The sequence below is a fragment of the Aegilops tauschii genome, chromosome 6 (assembly GCF_002575655.3).
Source record: "Aegilops tauschii subsp. strangulata cultivar AL8/78 chromosome 6, Aet v6.0, whole genome shotgun sequence".
In the NCBI taxonomy this organism is placed as follows: domain Eukaryota; kingdom Viridiplantae; phylum Streptophyta; class Magnoliopsida; order Poales; family Poaceae; genus Aegilops; species Aegilops tauschii.
Genome location: NC_053040.3, coordinates 5,959,822 through 5,979,297, shown reverse-complemented (window position 1 = coordinate 5,979,297; position 19,476 = coordinate 5,959,822). Strand labels below are relative to the sequence as shown.

General features: G+C 45.4%; 1 pseudogene; it reads left to right on the top strand.

Moving 5' to 3' along the window:
• The first annotated feature begins 2,252 nt into the window (after positions 1 to 2,252).
• Positions 2,253 to 19,476, top strand: part of LOC141025657 (uncharacterized) — a 55,601-nt pseudogene continuing 38,377 nt past the window's right edge.

Here is a 19,476-nt window from a genome sequence, read left to right as displayed (position 1 = left end):
TACAGGTTGTTTCCCACATGATAATGTTAGCCCATGATGCTTCCATGTTGAGGCAGAGGCACGATTCAATATGTATGAGTTCTCTTTGGTGAGTGGTAGAAAGTTCGGTTTCACTTGAGCCATGCCTACCTTCCTCGGGCCTTGATATGCTCGGTTGTCTGACTCAGATGATGCCCCTTTATGTTGCATTCGTCTTGTCCCTATCCCAAGCTCAAGTATCTTTTTTTCTTCTGTTTTTTGGTTTTTGGTTTTCACTTCGTTTTTCATGATTAATCAAGATTGTTAGATCATTGGGTCCTATTTTTTTTTATATAAACTAGACCATATGACTTCTTCTTCTTAATAAAATGCAGGAAACCCTGCCCTCGAGATGAGGTTTCTCCAAAAAAATTGTTATTAGCCAATGAAGAGATCTTGACAAAACCCGTCGAGCATTAACTTAGAATATTTTATAAGATGGAGGAATTTTGTGTTAGATGAAAGTACACTTCGTACAATTTGAACTATCTTGTTTCAGCAAAGTAATTCTTGGAGAGTACAACACTACTCTCCAAACCATGAGAATAGAAGTGTTGCTTGCAGAATATGCATATGGATATGAAAGGTAGTTTTGGAGGTTATAATCTACCCTTGACCTAATATAATTATCAGGACATCATTATTGCTCGACGGTGCAATGCCCCTATGCCTGGATACAATCGCACATCACCCAAACGTCATGGGGACCGGCAAGTGCGGAACAAATATCTTCATTGGTTATGTTATGATCCAAATTCATATATAAATATAAAGATTAACTTCTGACGAGCGGAGCAGAGCGGAGGCCCGTTGCCTCTCCTGCTGACATAGTGAAGATTTGCTGGCCGGCGCCTGTTTTTTCGCTCTTCATGTTGGAGGGTTTTCCATGCTAAATCTTGCGTTTCCTTTGTGTTTGATTACGTTCTCGTCATTTCATTTACCTGTCATATCGCTAACAACTTTCTGCAACACCGAGTGATCATATGGTGCAGCAGGCCTCAGGCCATACACCTATATTTTCCGTAATTATTACTCCCTCTTTTTCAGTTTATATCAATATGAAAATTTCAACCAAGGAGTATCTCACTTACAGTGGACCCAAGCACGTAATGTCAACTGGATTGTACGAATCGTCGTACAATTCCCACGATCTTCTCTGCTATCGGGAGATATTTAAGGGCCTCATCCCCCCATCTCCTGATCTTCCGTTGAAACCTTAATTTGCAATCTTCTCCTTGCATAAATTTGCTCCGGGAAGATAATCTACAGATACGTGTTTCCGTCTAAACAATCTTTCCATTCCCTCAATTGAATAACTAGCGTCATACTCCTAATATATAGGGCAGGCAAATCGCTCGTTCGGTTGCAGATCCACAGCCCCAATGGCACCACGAAAACGCCAACGGAAAAACAACCCTCGCGCGCCGCCGGCGTCGCGGATGCTACCGGCGGACCTCCTGCTGGCGATCGCCGCGCGCTCTGACCCCAGAACCATCGTCCGCTGCGCTGCCACCAGCAAGTCCCTCCGCCGCGAAATCGCGGACCCTTCCTTCATCCGACATGCTGCCACGGGCGTCCTGCGGACGCGGATCCTCCTCGCCTACACCCGTCGGCACAGGCGCCGGAACCACCGCCGCAAGCCCTTCGTCTCTCTGGTCCATCCGGCTACGTCGGCCGCCATGTGCTTCGCCGACAAGCACCTCGCGCCCTTCGTGGCACGAAGCGCCGCCGACAATCTCCTCGGCCGGTACGACCCTGTGACGTCGCACGGCGGCCTCATCGTCCTCGTCCGCCGCCACTATGTCCACGAGCACAGAAACTCTGATCTGTGCGTGTACGACCCCATGACCGGCGACCACACCTTCCTGTCCAGACCGCCGGGCATCTCCTTTGACAGGTCTTGTATTGGATGCCCTTGTCAACCATGCGTTCTACTCGCTGCTACAGATGGCATAAGCGGCTCCTCCTTCCTGCTATTCTTCGCCCGCCGGGTCTGGTGCCAGGTCAAGGGCACAAACTCCATGAGAATCCAGACAGCTGCACTGTCCGACAATGGCAATGTCAGCTGGGGTCCTGTCACCTAACACTTTGGCGCCCCGTTAGGGAATCACCACGATGAGCACGATGACGCCGTTGTACTCCCTGGCGGCGTCATCCACTGGCTGCAAAATGGCCGCCATATCCTCACATATGACGTCTTGACGAGAAAGCTAGGCACTGTGGAGCTCCCGGTCATGCCCACCAACTACAAACCACTCCAGCGTCACCTGAAGATGTCACCAGACCGGAGGCTATGGTTCCTCGTGGCTGACGTGTTCATCACGATTACCATGTGGATACAATTACCTGGTGGCCATGGTTGGGAGCGGCAGGCCGTGATCGATATGGAGGAGAAGCTGCGGTTGTTTGAACCCAACGTCCCTCTTGGCAGTATGGGATTCAGTTCAAGCGTTCAGGCGAGAGGAACGACGCGGTCATGTTGCGCATACATGGCCAACGCTGTGTGCTCATTGTCCTTGACTTGGAGACCAAGGAAATTCGTGGGCAACACCTGAACCCCTCCTTGCTATTTGAGGTTGACTTGTCTGAGAGGTTACAGGGCATGAAAATCTTTTCCTAGGCAGAACTATTAGGGCAGGACAAGATGCAAATGCATTGAAAAGGATGGATCGAACATTTTGGGTGGCATATGGCTAGCTACCGAATATTATCTAAAATGTTATTTTTGCAAGTCAAGTATTTGGTATTATGTGGTCTCTCACCAATTAAATTTGTACTGGCTACTGAACCATCATATTTTTTGTGTTTCATAAAATTCGCAAAGTGATTTAATAGCATTTGTTTTTATTCTATATCTTGCTGAATGAACTGGAGAAAATAATCCATTGATCTTATCAAGTACTTCTAGTCAAAGTACTTCCAGTCTTGAATCAACAAGAAATTGGCTTATGGAACCTGGAAGTGACCATTATTGTTAGGTTATTTCTTAATAAAGCAATCATGATTTGTTAATATGGGGATTATTCTGCACCCATGCTGTATATCTGTGAATTGTTTCCCCTGAGTACTTAAATCTGAAGCAAGTTGCCTGTTAGTGCATGCATGTGTGACAGTCTGTTTACTAACGACCTGTTGAAACTGAAACTTCGTTCAATTATGTTTTTCCTTGTTTTGCTATGGCTATATGGAGTAGTATTTTATATTCCTTTCCATGCATACTTTGCTAATGCAGAGTATAAAATAACTCCGTACATTTTAGTAGTGTCTAGTGAAAGCCAATTTGAACTTCGTTAATGCAAAGAATTAAAAAAAAGACAATTTTTTGTTGCTATTGGGAATATCTGGTGTGCTAGCTCTTTGCTTGTGGTGATGATGATGCGACGAGCAAAGTAGCAATGAATGCTTTGTTACAACAGCTAGCAAGGAAAATGGCAGTGTAGCTTTGTTGCTTGCAAAGAGAAAGTGGAGTGTGTCAGCATCCCTAACCTGAAGTGTTAAAAAAAAAGCATCCCCAGCCTGAAGGCTCCAGCTCGCAAGCCGCACAGCGTCCCCAGCGTCTGAAGAAGCCCAACCCACGAGTCGTTTTGGGCCGGCGTGAACCAAGTGATGAGAAGCCCAACTATATATGCACCCCTACTTCTACCAAGGCGCACGAGGTTAGACACATCCAGAGGATCAGACGGCACGGCGTGGCTGCTACCTATCACTCTCTCCTGTCCATTTCCCCTTCCCCAAAATTCGCGTAATCCCTCTGTTCAGCTGTAATCAAGAGATTTGTACTCATAATCGTGTTGAGGATAATCACATGAAGGTTTGGAGCAGGAGGCCGTGATCGACATGGAGGAGAAGCTGCGGCTGTTTGAATTCAGCGTCCCTCTTGGCAGCATGGTGATTCAGTTTGAGTGTTCAGGTGAAAGGAACGATGTGATGATGTTGCGGACAAATCAGCAGCGCCATTTGCTTATCGTCCTTGACTTGGAGATGAAGGAAATACGTAAACAACACCTGAATCCCTCCTTGCTATTTGACGTTGACTTGTCCGAGAGGTTACAAGCCATGAATTATTTTTCCTACGCAGAATTATTAGGGCAGGAGCAGAGGCAAATGCATTGAGAAGGATGGATTGACTCAATCCCCAAATAATTAATCATCAAGCTTTGAGTGATATATGTCTACCCAATATTTGGAATCTCTTTTTCGCAGTCATGTATTTGATTATGTGATCTCACCTATTAAATTTGTATGAGTACAGAACCATCATATTATTTTTGTTTCTTGAAAGTTGCCAAGCTATGGTGTCACTTTTCTTGTAAACATTTTTTCTTGTATATCTAGCTGAATGAACCAGAGATACAATCTAATGAGGTTATCAATTACTTCCATTGTTCAATATGTACTAAATTGGTTTATGGAACATGAAAGTGATCCAGACATTGATGAACTACCATTGGTAGGTTACTTCTCAATACTGCAATCGTGATTTTTTAAAACAAATATGTTCCGATGTCAATTATTATGCATCCACGGGAGATAATTTTCAAAAGGAGTTATGCTCTAAATATATAATATATATCTCCACAATGCAACCTTTCCCAGTTTTATTAAATTAAATACTTAAATCTGAAGCATGTTGCATGTTAGTGTATGCCTGTGGCAGTTTACTAGCTACTGGTGGAGATAATATATTCATGACAAGCTTAGTTACTCCAGTAACTGTGCACACCTGCTGCTATTTGTGTTCATTTGGTAGAAACATTTGGTCATGTTGCGCAGAGCAACTAGCTTCGACACCTTCCACCTCGTGTGGCTTGACGGCTTTGTCATTGCCCTCGTGGACAGAGACGTTCGTGCGGACGATCCCAGTCACCGAGAGCAGCCAAACCCTGCCATCCGAACCGGCCAGCGTGCAAATACCCGAATATGTACTCATAGACAGGTGTGAGTATTTAGCCATCTACAGAGACATATTTCAGTGGAAGCTTTCAATGAGCGTTATCTTGGTTTACCCACCGCGGTGGTCCGGATAATCGGAGGAACTTATGATCACATTGGGGAGAGGATACGTGCCAAACTCCAAGGTGGTTCAGAACGTATGATTTCTTGTGCTGGACGTGAGGTGAGAATAAAAGCTGTTGCACAATCGATACCCACTTTCAGTATGATTTGCTTCAAGCTGACAAAGAAAGTTTGTAAGAATTGGCATCTTGTATGGCCAGTATTGGCGGAGTAGCAATCTGGACCGTTCTTTGCACTGGCTATCCGGAATGACTCAATTCCCCTAAACATAAGGGTTGGATGGGATTCAGGGATCTCGAATTGTTCAACTTAGTCTCCTCGGAAAGCACGGATGGAGACTGATGACCAATCGCAATTCCTTGTGTGCACGGGTCCTGAAGGGAAGGTATTATCCAGCTTATGATTTTATGCAAGCCACAACTCCGAAATTTGCATCTGTGACTTGGCGAGCTATCATTGCCAGAAGAGATGCGTTGAAAACTGGCTTGTTCAAGCGTCCCGGCAGTGGATCCACTATCTTGATATGGGATGATAAGTGGATTCCGGGAACTTTGTCCATGTTTCCGGTGGCCCGGATCGGCAATACTAATATAAACATGGTTTCAGGCCTTATTGATTCGGACAACTGGACATTGAAGATGGATATTGTGAGAGACAACTTCATATCTCCTGATGCGATGCAATACTAAATATCCCACTAAGGTGGGGAGGGGGTGAAGATGTTCTGGCATGGGCGTATGAAAGAACCGGGTGCTATACTGTAAAATCTGCATATCGATCTCTGATGACTCAGAACGAGCAGCGAGCTCTAGAGGAAGGGACGATAACCGAAGCTTCAGAGACAGAAAAACAGCTATGGTCCCGACTTTGCAAGTTGAAAGTTCTACCAAAAGTGTGAGTTTTCTGGTGGCGAGTATTGCGCGGAATTCTGCCAGCTCAAGCAACCCTACATCACCGTCACATTGCTTCAGTTAGCAGGTGCAAGATTTGTCTCCTTGAGGATGAAGACATGATGCATGCGTTACTACAATGTTCGCATGCTAGAGGATTTTGGAGAGAGGCTCCAGAATGGCTTGATGTCAAATGGCCAGATCTTCACCCACTAACATGGACGAAAGATATTATGTGTGACACCTTGTTCTCTGAATCCGACATAGTATTCTCCGTTTTCAGCGATCACGTGGTCATGGAAGAATGCCGCCAATTCCTCTTGAATTGCTCGCATACGATCTGGTGCTAGGAGTTCATCCCGCTTCCGAAACATCTAATTTGAAGAAGGGGGTCAATACATATATATATGAATAAATGATGGTAATAAAATAAAATTGTGAATATTATTGCTTACGCACTTCATATTGTTCGTCAGAGTAGTCCCGCTCACAGGTCGTGTAGCGGATGGACTCGCAAACGTAGTATCCACAGTAATTATTCCCAGGTTCCTGCCACAACCACTTTACAAGAAATAGAGATCAATCAAACTGATAAGCAAGCATGCTAAATGGTATTGATGAAACTAGTGCTTGAATCACTAGGAGATGCGCGGAACATGCTACTATAGTACTTACTTTCGGGTGTTTAAATTGCAGCTTCTTCGGCAGTCCCGGAGCTTTTGTGGTGAATTTTCTCCAAACCCTGCCAGACAAAGAAAACAATTACTTGATATCAGAAAATGAACAAAGTTGCTGATATGGTGGATAATGATAGATTTAACTTACTTCTCGAGCATTTGAGTCATGTTCGCATAGTCCTGGGGATCTTTTCGTCTCGAGTCTAAGACGGTTACTACTCCCTGCTCAAGCTTAATCTCTAGGAGAATATAGTGGAAGCTGCGCATGCATGCATAAGTCATCAATTACATTACCATAACCTGGACTAATAAGGGAAACCGAATATGCACAAGACAGTAACACTCACTTGAAGTTGTAAGGAAAGAGTATTATATCTTTGTTTTGATTTAATACCAACGATCGTAGCAAGTTGGCCTCGGCTTCTTTGGCATATTTTTCAACCGTATATGCATCTATGAAATTTGTGTTAATGAACCCAATATCATCGATTTGTCTTTTCTTCAATTCGACGATGTTCAATCTACATAATATAGTGAGGAAATTATAAATACATGCAATGAAAGAGCTGACCTATATAGAGAGACTTAATGACAGAAGTAGTACTACTTACAGACAGTAGCAAGTGATCGTTGTTTTATCGAGGGCCTTTTGATTGTAAAACTGGAAGAAATTCTCAAATGGAACATTCAGCAGTTCAATTCCAACGAGGTCATGCTCCGGTTTAACTCTCAGCGTCAAAGTACTAATCCCATCAGACTCTCTGCAGGTTTTCATGTACCAATCATGTAATCTTCGCATCATCGTTGTTAGAGATCTTTCATCTTTGACGAGAGGCTTCCCGTAATGGTATTTGTGTTCATCCACCTCCATGATTTCATAATGTACATCGTCGGGCAGGTAATCTCCAAGATTGCTATAACCGGCCACCATCCTCGGATCATTAGCGACGATGTCTTTTGGCACCTTGACCGGGGGGCACGATTGGTTCGTTTGTTCGCCGAGCTGGGCAATTTTTTTCCCAGCTCGTCGTTCTTTTAACCTTTGATCATGACAGTACTTCCCGACCGCTCCGCTTCGGCATATGTCTTTGGAAGAATGCGCTCATAGTTGCCTCTCGGCGGAGACTTTGGTGGTTTTGTCAGGGCAGCCAGAGTGCGCTTTGCTTTCACCGGATCTACCTTCTCCTCCGGAGGTGGATGTTTCTTTGCTTTCACCCCTTCAAAGAAGTTTGTCACTTCGGCTCGCACGATCTTCCTGGTTTCCTCCTCGGTCCTCTCGTATGGTAACTTCTCTGGAGTCTTCAGAGAAGGACCGAATCTGTATTGCCTCCCGCCTCTGGCAGCTGTACTGCTAGACGCCGGCAGAGCAGACGGAGCGGCTGTGGCTGTCTTCTTTCCTTGCTTACGAGGCGGAGGAGAAGGACTACGACGCGCCGGAGCAGCCGCAGCGGCGGCGGGTCTCTTCCGCCCTTGCTGACGAGGCGGAGAAGGAGGAGGCTAGCTGCTCTGGCGCGCCGGCGCAAGCGGAGAAGGACGCGGAGTGCCGCCACGCGCCGGAGAAGGAGGCTGTGTGCCCTGATCACTCGCCGGAGGAGGAGGCGGAGGAGGAGGCGGAGTGCCGCCACGCGCCGGAGAAGGAGGCTGAGTGCCCTGATCACTCGCCGGAGGAGGAGGCGGAGGAGGAGGCGGAGTGCCCTTACTCGCCGGAGCCGTCCAGTTCGGAAGGTTGATGAGCTCCTTCCGCCATAGGCACGGAGTCTTCAGAGCTAAACCCAGCCGAGTCTCCCCTTCACCGGTAGGGTGGTCAAGCTGGAGGTCCTCAAATCCCTCCGTTATTTCATCCACCATCACCCTAGCATATCCTTCTGGAATCGGCCGGCAGTGGTAGGTTGCGCCGGGTTCAGGAGGTAAAACAGAGCCAACAGCCGCCTTGACTTTGAAGTTCTGCCATTGCGCCATAAGGTGGCAATGTTGAGACTCCGTGATAGCATGCACGGGGTAGCTAGCAGGAGCCGTCAAGACATGCTCCACCTGAAGCAGCTCGGTGGAAGCCACGCTGCTTCTCCGCTGAGATGGCGGGGTAGCTTCGGGGGTAGTTTCGGCATGTCGATTGCTGTCTCGTTCCTCTAGCGCTTGAACCCTTTCATGCAGCTTCTGAATTTGGGTCTGCTCCATTTTTTTCCTCCTCTCCTGGCTTTTGTAACCGCCTGCGTCCGGAAAACCAGCCTTCCACGGAACGGAGCCTGGCGTGCCTCGTGTCCGTCCAGGGTGCTCAGGATTCCCGAGGGCCATTGTGAGCTCGTCGTTCTCTCTATCTGGAACGAACGTCCCTTCCCGCGCTGCATCGATATATTGTTGAATCTTCTTGACTGGTATTCTCAAAAGCTCGTTCGTCCAAACGCACCTCCCTGATACAGGGTCCAAGGTTCCGCCAGCCCCGAAGAACCAAGTCCGGCAACGGTCTGTCCAGTTCATTGTCTGTGGTTCGATCCCTTTTTCAAGCAGATCATTCTCAGCCTTGGCCCACTTAGGCCGGGCTTTGAGGTAGCCACCTGACCCCGTGCGATGGTGAAGCTTCTTCTTCGCACCATTCTTCTTGTTTGTCGTTGACATCTTCTTACTCTTTTCGGATGTCTTGTGGGCCACAAATGCGGGCCAGTGATCTCTGATCTTCTCATACCGGCCGATGAATTCTGGTGTCTCTTCTTTGTCGACAAACATTTTCAGCTCATTCTTCCACCTCCTGAATAGGTCTGCCATCTTCTTAAGAGCATGAGACTTGATTAATTGCTCTTTAACTGGCTTCTCCGGGTCCTCCTCTGGCGGTAGGGTGAAATTTGCCTTCAGCTCAGTCCAAAGATCATCGTTCTGCATATCATTGACATAAGACACCTCAGGGTCATCCTTCTTAGGCTTATACCATTGGTGGATGATGATCGGGATCTTGTCCCTAACTAGAACCCCGCACTGAGCAGCAAATGCATCCTTTGTCCAGATGGGTACAATCGGTTGGCCATCGCGCGCGATTGCTGTGATCTCAAACCTTTCATCCGAGCGCAACTTTCTCTTCGGGCCTCGTCTCTTTACCGCAGTTGTGCTCGATCCGGAGGGCTAGAAAAAAGAAGAAAGACGAGTGTTAATTAATATGTGTACATACCAAAACAATGAATGCATCAATTAGCTAGTCAGCACAGGCTTAACTAATATATTTACCTGGCCGGACTCTGTTCGGTCACCGGAGCCGTCACCACGGGCTCCTTCTTGCACCAGCATTGGGTCACCGGAGCCATCATAATCATGTCTTTCCTCCTCCACTCTTTGATCACCGTAGCCAGCTTCTTCACCCTGTTTTTCCAGACCATCATTGTCGTTAAGATACGACAAGATATCACCTCCGGCTAAGATTATGTCCCCCAACACCTCTTCTGCTTGCTCGTCTCGTCCGTGCTCCATTGTTTCTGCAAATATTACAACATGGCAATTATTACACAAACATGACAGCAGGTGGTTAGTGCAAACGTAGACCTAGCTTATTCCGGGTTTGGGGTGGCCTCGGCAACGCTTCAAGGGTAGGGGCGCGGCGGGAGGGGGTAGGAGACCGACATCGTTTTTTTCTAGGGTTTGGGTGTCCTCGAGAGTTTTGGTCGAGCGAGAGGGCCGGGGGGTGCTCCCGTGGTATAAGTTATCACGGTCGAGAGGGGGTATAAATATCGACCGTCCATCATGTCGAAGTTATCTGGGAGGGAGTTATATATATCGACAACGACGGCATACATACATGGGAAAATAATGTTATCGGGGAGGGGGTATATCGACCCCCCCCCACGTGTTGAAGTTATCGGGAGGGGGTTATATTGACAACGACAATGAACGTACATGGGAAAATAATATTATTGGGGAGGGGGTATATCGACCCCCCCTCGTGTTGAAGTTATGGGGAGAGGGGTATATCGACGACGACAGACCCGATAAAACATAAGAAAATGAAGAAGAAACTAAAAGAGGAGAAGAAGAAAAGGAATAGAGGAGAAGATCGAAGAAAAAAAAGAAGAAAAAAAAAGAGGAGAAGAAGAAAGGAATAGAGGAGAGAAGAAGAAAAAATAGAATTTTTTCTATTTTTTCTTCTTCTCTTCTATTCCTTTCTTCTTCTCCTCTTCTTTTTCTTCTTTTTTCCTCTTCTTATTTATTTCTCCTCTTCTTCCTCTCCTCTTCTTCTCCTTTCTTCCTCTTCTAATTTTCCTTTTTCCTCTCATTCATAAAAAAAATGTTCAAATAGAAAATTTCGAGAAAAAGTAAAGGTTTTGCCTAATGCATTGTTCATATGAATATACAAACATTTGCATATTCTACAATAATTAATATCACCAAAAAGATCTATGAACAGAAAAAATCCTAACTTTTCTAAAAATCTATCTTTTGCATATATACATGAACATATACACAGAGAACATATATACACAGAGAACATATATACATGAACATACATATATATACACAGAGAACATATATACATGAACATACATATATACATTTTTATAAAAATGCAATAAAAAGACAGGGAGGAAGGGGGCAGTGCCGGCCCTGACCAAGGCGACGGCGGCGCGTCAGGGCAGGGGCAGAGGTGACGGCGGCGTGGTCGGGGCAGGGGCAGAGGCGTCGGCGGCGAAGGGCGGGGCAGGGTGACGGCGACGACGGGGACGGGCCGGGGCGGCGCGCGTCGGGGCAGGGGCGCGGCTGACGGCGAGGGCGCGGGCAACGGCGACGGCGACGACGGGCACAGGCGACGGCGACGGCGGGGGCGGCGGGCGGCGTCGGGGCAGCCTGGCGGCGTCGGCGTCGTCGGGGCAAACTGCAGATGAACTCTGAAAAATTTCCTAAGTGTTTGCTTATATAGCAAAGCCTTTAGTCCCGGTTCGTGGCACCAACCGGGACTAAAGGTAGGCATTAGTCCCGGTTGGTGCCACCAACCGGGACCAAAGGCCGCCGTTGGTCCCGGTTGGTGCCACGAACCGGTACCAATGCACCCCTTTAGTCCCGGTTGGTGCCACCAACCGGGACCAAAGGCCTCTTGCTGCCCGCGTCGTGGCCAAAAATTTAGTCCCACCTCGCTAGCCGAGGGGCGCCCGCACCAGTTTAAAAGCCCCGGCGCGGCTGCTGTCTCGAACTCCTCTCTATAGCAGGCTTCTGGGCCTAACTTTGGCGCGCTGCCCGTTGAGCCCTCTAGCCCTTCTGGGCCTGTATTTGCAAACCCGAGGGTTGGAAGGCCCAGCGGGCAGCGCCCCAACAAATTTTTTTACTTTATTTTACTTTATTTTGTTTCTAATTACTTATTTATTTTACTTTATGATAATTCTTTTTGCTATTAAAGTTTCTATAAAAAAAGTTCTTTATGAAAATTCTTTTTGCTGTATTTAGTTTTTTTGTTTTCTTTTTTGCTTTATTTATTTTGTGTTGTTTCTACTTACAACAAAAAACATATTTATTTTATTTTATTTTGTTTCTAATTACTTATTTATTTTACTTTAGATAATTCTTTTTGCTATTAAAGTTTCTATCAAAAAAAGTTCTTTATGAAAATTCTTTTTGCTGTATTTAGTTTTTTGTTTTCTTTTTTGCTTTATTTATTTTGTGTTGTTCCTACTTACAACAAAAAACTTATTTATTTTATTTTATTTTGTTTCTAATTACTTATTTATTTTACTTTATGATAATTCTTTTTGCTATTAAAGTTTCTATCAAAAAAAGTTCTTTATGAAAATTCTTTTTGCTTTTAATGATTTTGAACAGAAAATACTTTGATAATTTTAGTTGCATCAATTTTATATGATTTTAGTTTCAATAATACTAGAGGTTTCTTATAATGTTTTGAACAGAAAATACTTTGTTAATTTTAGTTTCATAAATTTTATTAAAGTTTATTTTATTTTGTCGTAACACAAGAAGTCCGGAGTTGTAATAAGTTATTAAAAATAAAAAAGAGGCGCAATGCTCGTTGATTTGCTTCAACCCTTTCGGAATAGTGCAGACTACACTGCACATAGCTCCATGCAGTCTACCTTATTCGTCAAGGCTTGAAGCTAAGCAACGTGAGCATTGCGCCTCTTGTTCATCGTCTCTGCACTCAGGGCTTATAAACCGATCCTAGTGCCTCTCAGCTAGCGAGGTGGGACTAAAAAACTGCTTAGTAAGAAACTCTAGTACCGGTTCGTGCCACGAACCGGTACTAAAGGTGCTTGTGGGGCCACAGCCTCATTAGTACCGGTTCGTGGCACCAATCGGGACCAAAGGGTGGAATTGGTCCCGGTTCGTGCCACCAACCGGGACCAATGGCCTTGCACAGCGGCGTGGTGGTGGGAGTTTAGTCCCACCTCACTAGCTGAGAGAGAGCCGCACCTGTTTATATGGTGCGGTGCGCCTGAGCTGTCGAGCTCCTCTCTAAAGCAGGCTTACGGGCCTAACCTCTCTGTACATGCCTGTGGGCCTACTGGGCCTTCTCCGGGCCTGAATCCTGGCCCATGGATGGGTTTCTAATCGTATTCAGGCCGTGGTGGCCCAGTAGGTGGCATAATTTTTAATTTTTGGCCTGTTATTTTTCATGCATTTACTAATTATTTTGAGCTATAAGACCCTAAAATTGAAAAGCATTTCAAATGAACTCTGAAAAGGTTGAAAGTTGGCATGGTATCATCATTTCATCCACATAGCATGTGCAAGAAAGTTGAGAGGGTTACGGCAAAAACTAGATGCACTTCGTGTACAAAACGGACAATGGTATCATACTCGTCTGTTACAAAGTTGGCATGGTATCATCATAATAGTTGCGGGAGAAAGTCTTCACTTTTTCTTCGCTTGTGTCATTTGCTTATTGCGCCGTAACCATGGATAATCTTCATCGTTTATCAGGATGCTTGGGTCAGCCTTGACTTTGAAGGGAGGAATTTCATGAAACTTTTCATAATCTTCAGACTTGTCTGTCTTGCCCTCCACTCCCACAATGTCTCTTTTTCCTGAAAGAACTATGTGGCACTTTGGCTCATCGTATGATGTATTCGCTTCCTTATCTTTTCTTTTTCTCGGTCTGGTAGACATGTCCTTCACATAGATAACCTGTGCCACATCATTGGCTAGGACGAACGGTTCGTCAGTGTACCCAAAATTGTTCAGATCCACTGTTGTCATTCCGTACTGTGGGTCTACCTGTACCCCGCCTCCTGACAGATTGACCCAATTGCACTTAAACAAAGGGACCTTAAAATCATGTCCGTAGTCAAGTTCCCATATGTCCATTATGTAACCATAATATGTGTCCTTTCCCCTCTCGGTTGCTATATCAAAGCGGACACCGCTGTTTTGGTTGGTGCTCTTTTGATCTTGGGCGATCGTGTAAAATGTATTCCCATTTATCTCGTATCCTTTGTAAGTCAATACAGTCGAAGATGGTCCCCTGGACAACGAGTACAACTCATCACAAACAGTGGTGTCACCTCTGAGACGTGTTTCCAACCAACTGCTGAAAGTCCTGATGTGTTCACATGTAATCCAGTCGTCACAGTGGTCCGGGTGTTTGGAGCGCAGACTGTTCTTGTGTTCATCGACATACGGGGTCACCAAGGTAGAGTTCTGTAGAACTGTGTAGTGTGCTTGAGACCAAGAATATCCGTCCCTGCATATTATTGAGTCCCCTCCAAGCGTGCCTTTTCCAGTCAGTCTCCCCTCATACCGCGATTTAGGGAGACCTATCTTCCTAAGGCCAGGAATGAAGTCAACACAAAACCCAATGACATCCTCTGTTTGATGGCCCATGGAGATGCTTCCTTCTGGCCTAGCGCGGTTACGGACATATTTCTTTAGGACTCCCATGAACCTCTCAAAGGGGAACATGTTGTGTAGAAATACGGGCCCCAGAATGACAATCTCGTCGACTAGATGAACTAGGACGTGCGTCATGATATTGTAGAAGGATGGTGGGAACACCAGCTCGAAACTGACAAGACATTGCGCCACATCACTCCTTAGCCTTGGTATGATTTCTGGATCGATCACCTTGTGAGAGATTGCATTGAGGAATGCACATAGCTTCACAATGGCTAATCGGACGTTTTCCGGTAGAAGCCCCCTCAATGCAACCGGAAGCAGTTGCGTCATAATCACGTGGCAGTCATGAGACTTAGGTTCTGGAACTTTTTCTCTGGCATATTTATTATTCCCTTTATATTCGACGAGAAGCCAGTCGGGACCTTCATACTGAGCAGGCATTCAAAGAAGATTTCTTTCTCTTCTTTCGTAAGAGCATAGCTGGCAGGACCTTCATACTGCTTCGGAGGCATCCCGTCTTTTTCGTGCAAACGTTGCAGGTCCTCCCATGCCTCAGGTGTATCTTTTGTCTTCCCATACACGCCCAAGAAGCCTAGCAGGTTCACACAAAGGTTCTTCGTCACCTGCATCACGTCGATTGAAGAGCGGACCTCTAGCTCTTTCCAGTAGGGTAGGTCCCAAAATATAGATTTCTTCTTCCACATGGGTGCGTGTCCCTCAGCGTCATTCGGAGCAGCTAGTCCGCCGGGACCCTTTCCAAAGATTACGTGTAAATCATTGACCATAGCAAGTACGTGATCACCGGTACGCATGGCGGGCTTCTTCCGGTGATCTGCCTCGCCTTTGAAATGCTTGCCTTTCTTTCGACATTGATGGTTGGTCGGAAGAAATCGACGATGGCCTAGGTACACATTCTTCCTGCATTTGTCCAGGTATATACTTTCAGTGTCATCTAAACAGTGCGTGCATGCGTGGTATCCCTTGTTTGTCTGTCCTGAAAGGTTACTGAGAGCGGGCCAATCCTTGATGGTTACAAACAGCAACGCGTGCAGGTTAAATTCCTCCTGTTTGTGCTCATCCCACGTACGTACACCGTTTCCATTCCACAGCTGTAAAAGTTCTTCAACTAATGACCTTAGGTACACATCAATGTCGTTGCCGGGTTGCTTAGGGCCTTGGATGAGAACTGGCATCATAATGAACTTCCGCTTCATGCACATCCAAGGAGGAAGGTTATACATACATAGAGTCACGGGCCAGGTGCTGCGATTGCTGCTCTGCTCCCTGAAAGGATTAATGCCATCCGTGCTTAAACCAAACCATACGTTCCTTGGGTCAGCTGCAAACTCAGCCCAGTACTTTCTCTCGATTTTTCTCCACTACGACCCGTCAGCGGGTGCTCTCAACTTCCCGTCTTTCTTACGGTCCTCACTGTGCCATCGCATCAACTTGGCATGCTCTTCGTTTCTGAACAGACGTTTCAACCGTGGTATTATAGGAGCATACCACATCACGTTCGCAGGAACCCTCTTCCTGGGGGGCTGGCCGTCAACATCACCAGGGTCATCTCGTCTGATCTTATACCGCAATGCACCGCATACCGGGCATGCGTTCAGATCCTTGTACGCACCACGGTAGAGGATGCAGTCATTAGGGCATGCATGTATCTTCTGCACCTCCAATCCTAGAGGGCATACGACCTTCTTTGCTGCGTATGTACTGTCGGGAAATTCGTTATCCTTTGGAAGCTTCTTCTTCAATATTTTCAATAGCTTCTCAAATCCTTTGTCAGGCACAGCATTCTCTGCCTTCCACTGCAGCAATTCCAGTACGGTACCGAGCTTTGTGTTGCCATCTTCGCAATTGGGGTACAACCCTTTTTTGTGATCCTCTAACATGCGATCGAACTTCAGCTTCTCCTTTTGACTTTCGCATTGCGTCCTTGCATCGACAATGACCCAGCGGAGATCATCATCATCGGGCACTGGTTCCTCTTGATCTTCAGCAGCTTCCCCCCTTGCAGCATCATTGGGCACATCGTCTGGTTCCTCTTGATCTTCAACAGCTTCCCCCGTTGCAGCATCACCGTATTCAGGGGGCACATAGTTGTCATCGTCCTCTTCTTCTTGGCCGTCTTCCATCATAACCCCTATTTCTCCGTGCCTCGTCCAAACATTATAGTGTGGCATGAAACCCTTGTAAAGCAGGTGGGTGTGAAGCATTTTTCGGTCAGAGTAAGACTTCGTATTCCCACATATAGGGCATGGACAACACATAAAACCATTCTGCTTGTTTGCCTCAGCCACTTCGAGAAAATCATGCACGCCCTTAATGTACTCGGAGGTGTGTCTATCACCGTACATCCATTGCCGGTTCATCTGCGTGCATTATATAGAATTAAGTGTGTCAAAAACCATTACAGAACATCATGAATAGATAATTAAGTGACCAAATTAATAGAAGTTCATCATCACATTAAAACCAAAGTACATACATAGTTCTCATCTAACAACATATATATAGCTCTCCAGAGCATCTAATTAATTAAACCATACATTGAAACTATGTAAAACATTTCAATGCGAAAACAAATGCGATCATAATCGCAACTAAGGTAACAATTGATCCAACGGCATAATGATACCAAGCCTCGGTATGAATGGCATATTTTCTAATCTTTCTAATCTTCAAGCGCATTGCATCCATCTTGATCTTGTGATCATCAACGACATCCGCAACATGCAACTCCAATATCATCTTCTCCTCCTCAATTTTTTTTATTTTTTCCTTCAAGTAATTGTTTTTTTCTTCAACTAAATTTAACCTCTCGACAATAGGGTCGGTTAGAATTTCCGGTTCAACCACCTCCTAGATAAATAAAATCTATGTCACGTTGGTCGGTATATTTGTCATAAACAATAAATGAACCAAATAGTTATAAAAAGATAATATATACCACATCCGAATCATAGACAGGACGAGGGCCGACGGGGGCGGATACTAAAACCATCGCACTATGTAATAAGAAGGAATAATAAAAGTAACAAAATTAGACAAGTAACTATCTAAAGTAAGAATTTTTTCCTTTCGGAAAGAAGATAAGAACGAGAGGTTCACCACGGTGGTGCTGGCGACGAGATCGGCGCGGGCGATCGACGGCGGTGAAGACGGGGACGGGACGTGACGGACCGCTAAACCTACACAAATCTCGGGGAAAATGGAGCTCGGAGGTCGAGTTTCGAGAGGAGAAAGATTAACTAGTGTGGCTCAGACATTTCATCGAACACCTCATGTGCATAGGAGGTGAGCTAGAGCACCCAAATGCCCTCCCCTCGCCGGCCAGAAAAAACAGAGCACTATGGAGTGCTCTGCTGTGGCGATGGGGTATATATAGGGAACTCTTTGGTCCCGGTTCGTGGCACCAACCGGGACTGACCAAAGGCCTTGTGCTGCCCCGCGTCAAAAGTTTAGTCCCACCTCGCTAGTTGAGAGGGCTCGAGTGTGGTTTATAACCGCTGCTGCGCCCACCCTCTCGAGCTCCTCTCAACTGCAGGCTTTTGGGCCTAACCGTTCTCTTTGCCTGTGGGGCCTACTGGGCCTTCTGCGGGCCTGAATCCTGGCCCACGGATGGGTTTCAAGTCGTATTCAGGCCTAGGTGGCATAATTTTTTTTCTCTGTTTTTTTTTCTCTTTTGCTTTATTTGTTTTGTTTTGTTTCTAATTACAAGAAAAAACTTATTTATTTTATTTCTAATTACTTATGTATTTTATTTTTATTTATTTTACTGTTGCTATTTTTATTTATTTTACTGCTGCTATTTTTATTTAATTTATTAAGGTTTATTTATTTTAGTTACTATAGTTTATTTTATTTTATTTTATTACGGTTTATTTATTTTATTAAGGTTTATTTATTTTATTTACTTAAAAAATGAACATAGATACGCCTATAGAGAAAATTCAACCTAAATTCATAATAAATTTCTATGAAATTCAAAGAAATTTACTGTGAATTTAGGTCAAATTCCCTGTATAAGGGCATCTATTTTCACTTTGAGAGGAGCTCAACAAGGCAGAGAGGGACGGGCTTATAAACTGGTGTGAGCGCCCTTCGGTTGGCAAGGTGGGACTAAACACTGGCCGCAACTAGGACCAGCCCTTTAGTCCCGGTTTGTGCTATGAATTGGGACTAAAGGGTGGTGGGCCAGGAGCGTGGCCCATTGGTCCCGGTTTGTCCCACCAACCGGGTCCAAAGGGGCCGGACGAACCGGGACCAATGCCCCCACGAGGCCCGGCAGGCCCCTGGCCGCACGAACCGGGACCAATGCTCGCATTAGTCCCGGTTCGTGATTGAACCGGGACTAATGTGAATATTGCCCTGTGACCAAAGCTCAGTTTTCTACTAGTGTTTGATGACAAGTATTTCCAGACGGAGGGAGTATGTGAATAATATGACTGGGACAAGCACAATCGAACAATATGACTTGCACCATTTATACTTAAAAATGATTAATTGAAAGAAAATCAACAAAAATCATAAATGATTTTCTGATGATATGATCAGCAATAAGTCAACAACACAGTTAGCCATACTTCTGTTTGCACCCAATGTGACCAGGACGAATTCCACATGACAACCACAAATGAAAATGATGGCTCACACAACACACAGTTAAACTGCATAACAGATGACAAACCAACTTAATTAACTGAAACACAATTTTCTAGACACATTATCAGGAAGAATTGAACAAAACCAACCACAATGGATCACAATTGACTTGCACCCATCATGCTTAAACTCCACCACATAAGCAAAATAACCTGATATTTGTGGCTCGGAAGCCAACAACAGCCGACTAATGATGACGGATTCGTCCATTCTGGAATGCACCACTATTGAGCGGCACACCAGAGGTCACTGAGACCACGCTAGAGACAACAATCTGCCATGATCTGAAAAAAATACCAAGCATGAAACTCATAACCAACTGTCCAGTCTCTGAATTTATAATTGATGTGCTATTGTACTTATGACTAGTTCCAAAGATACAAGACTGT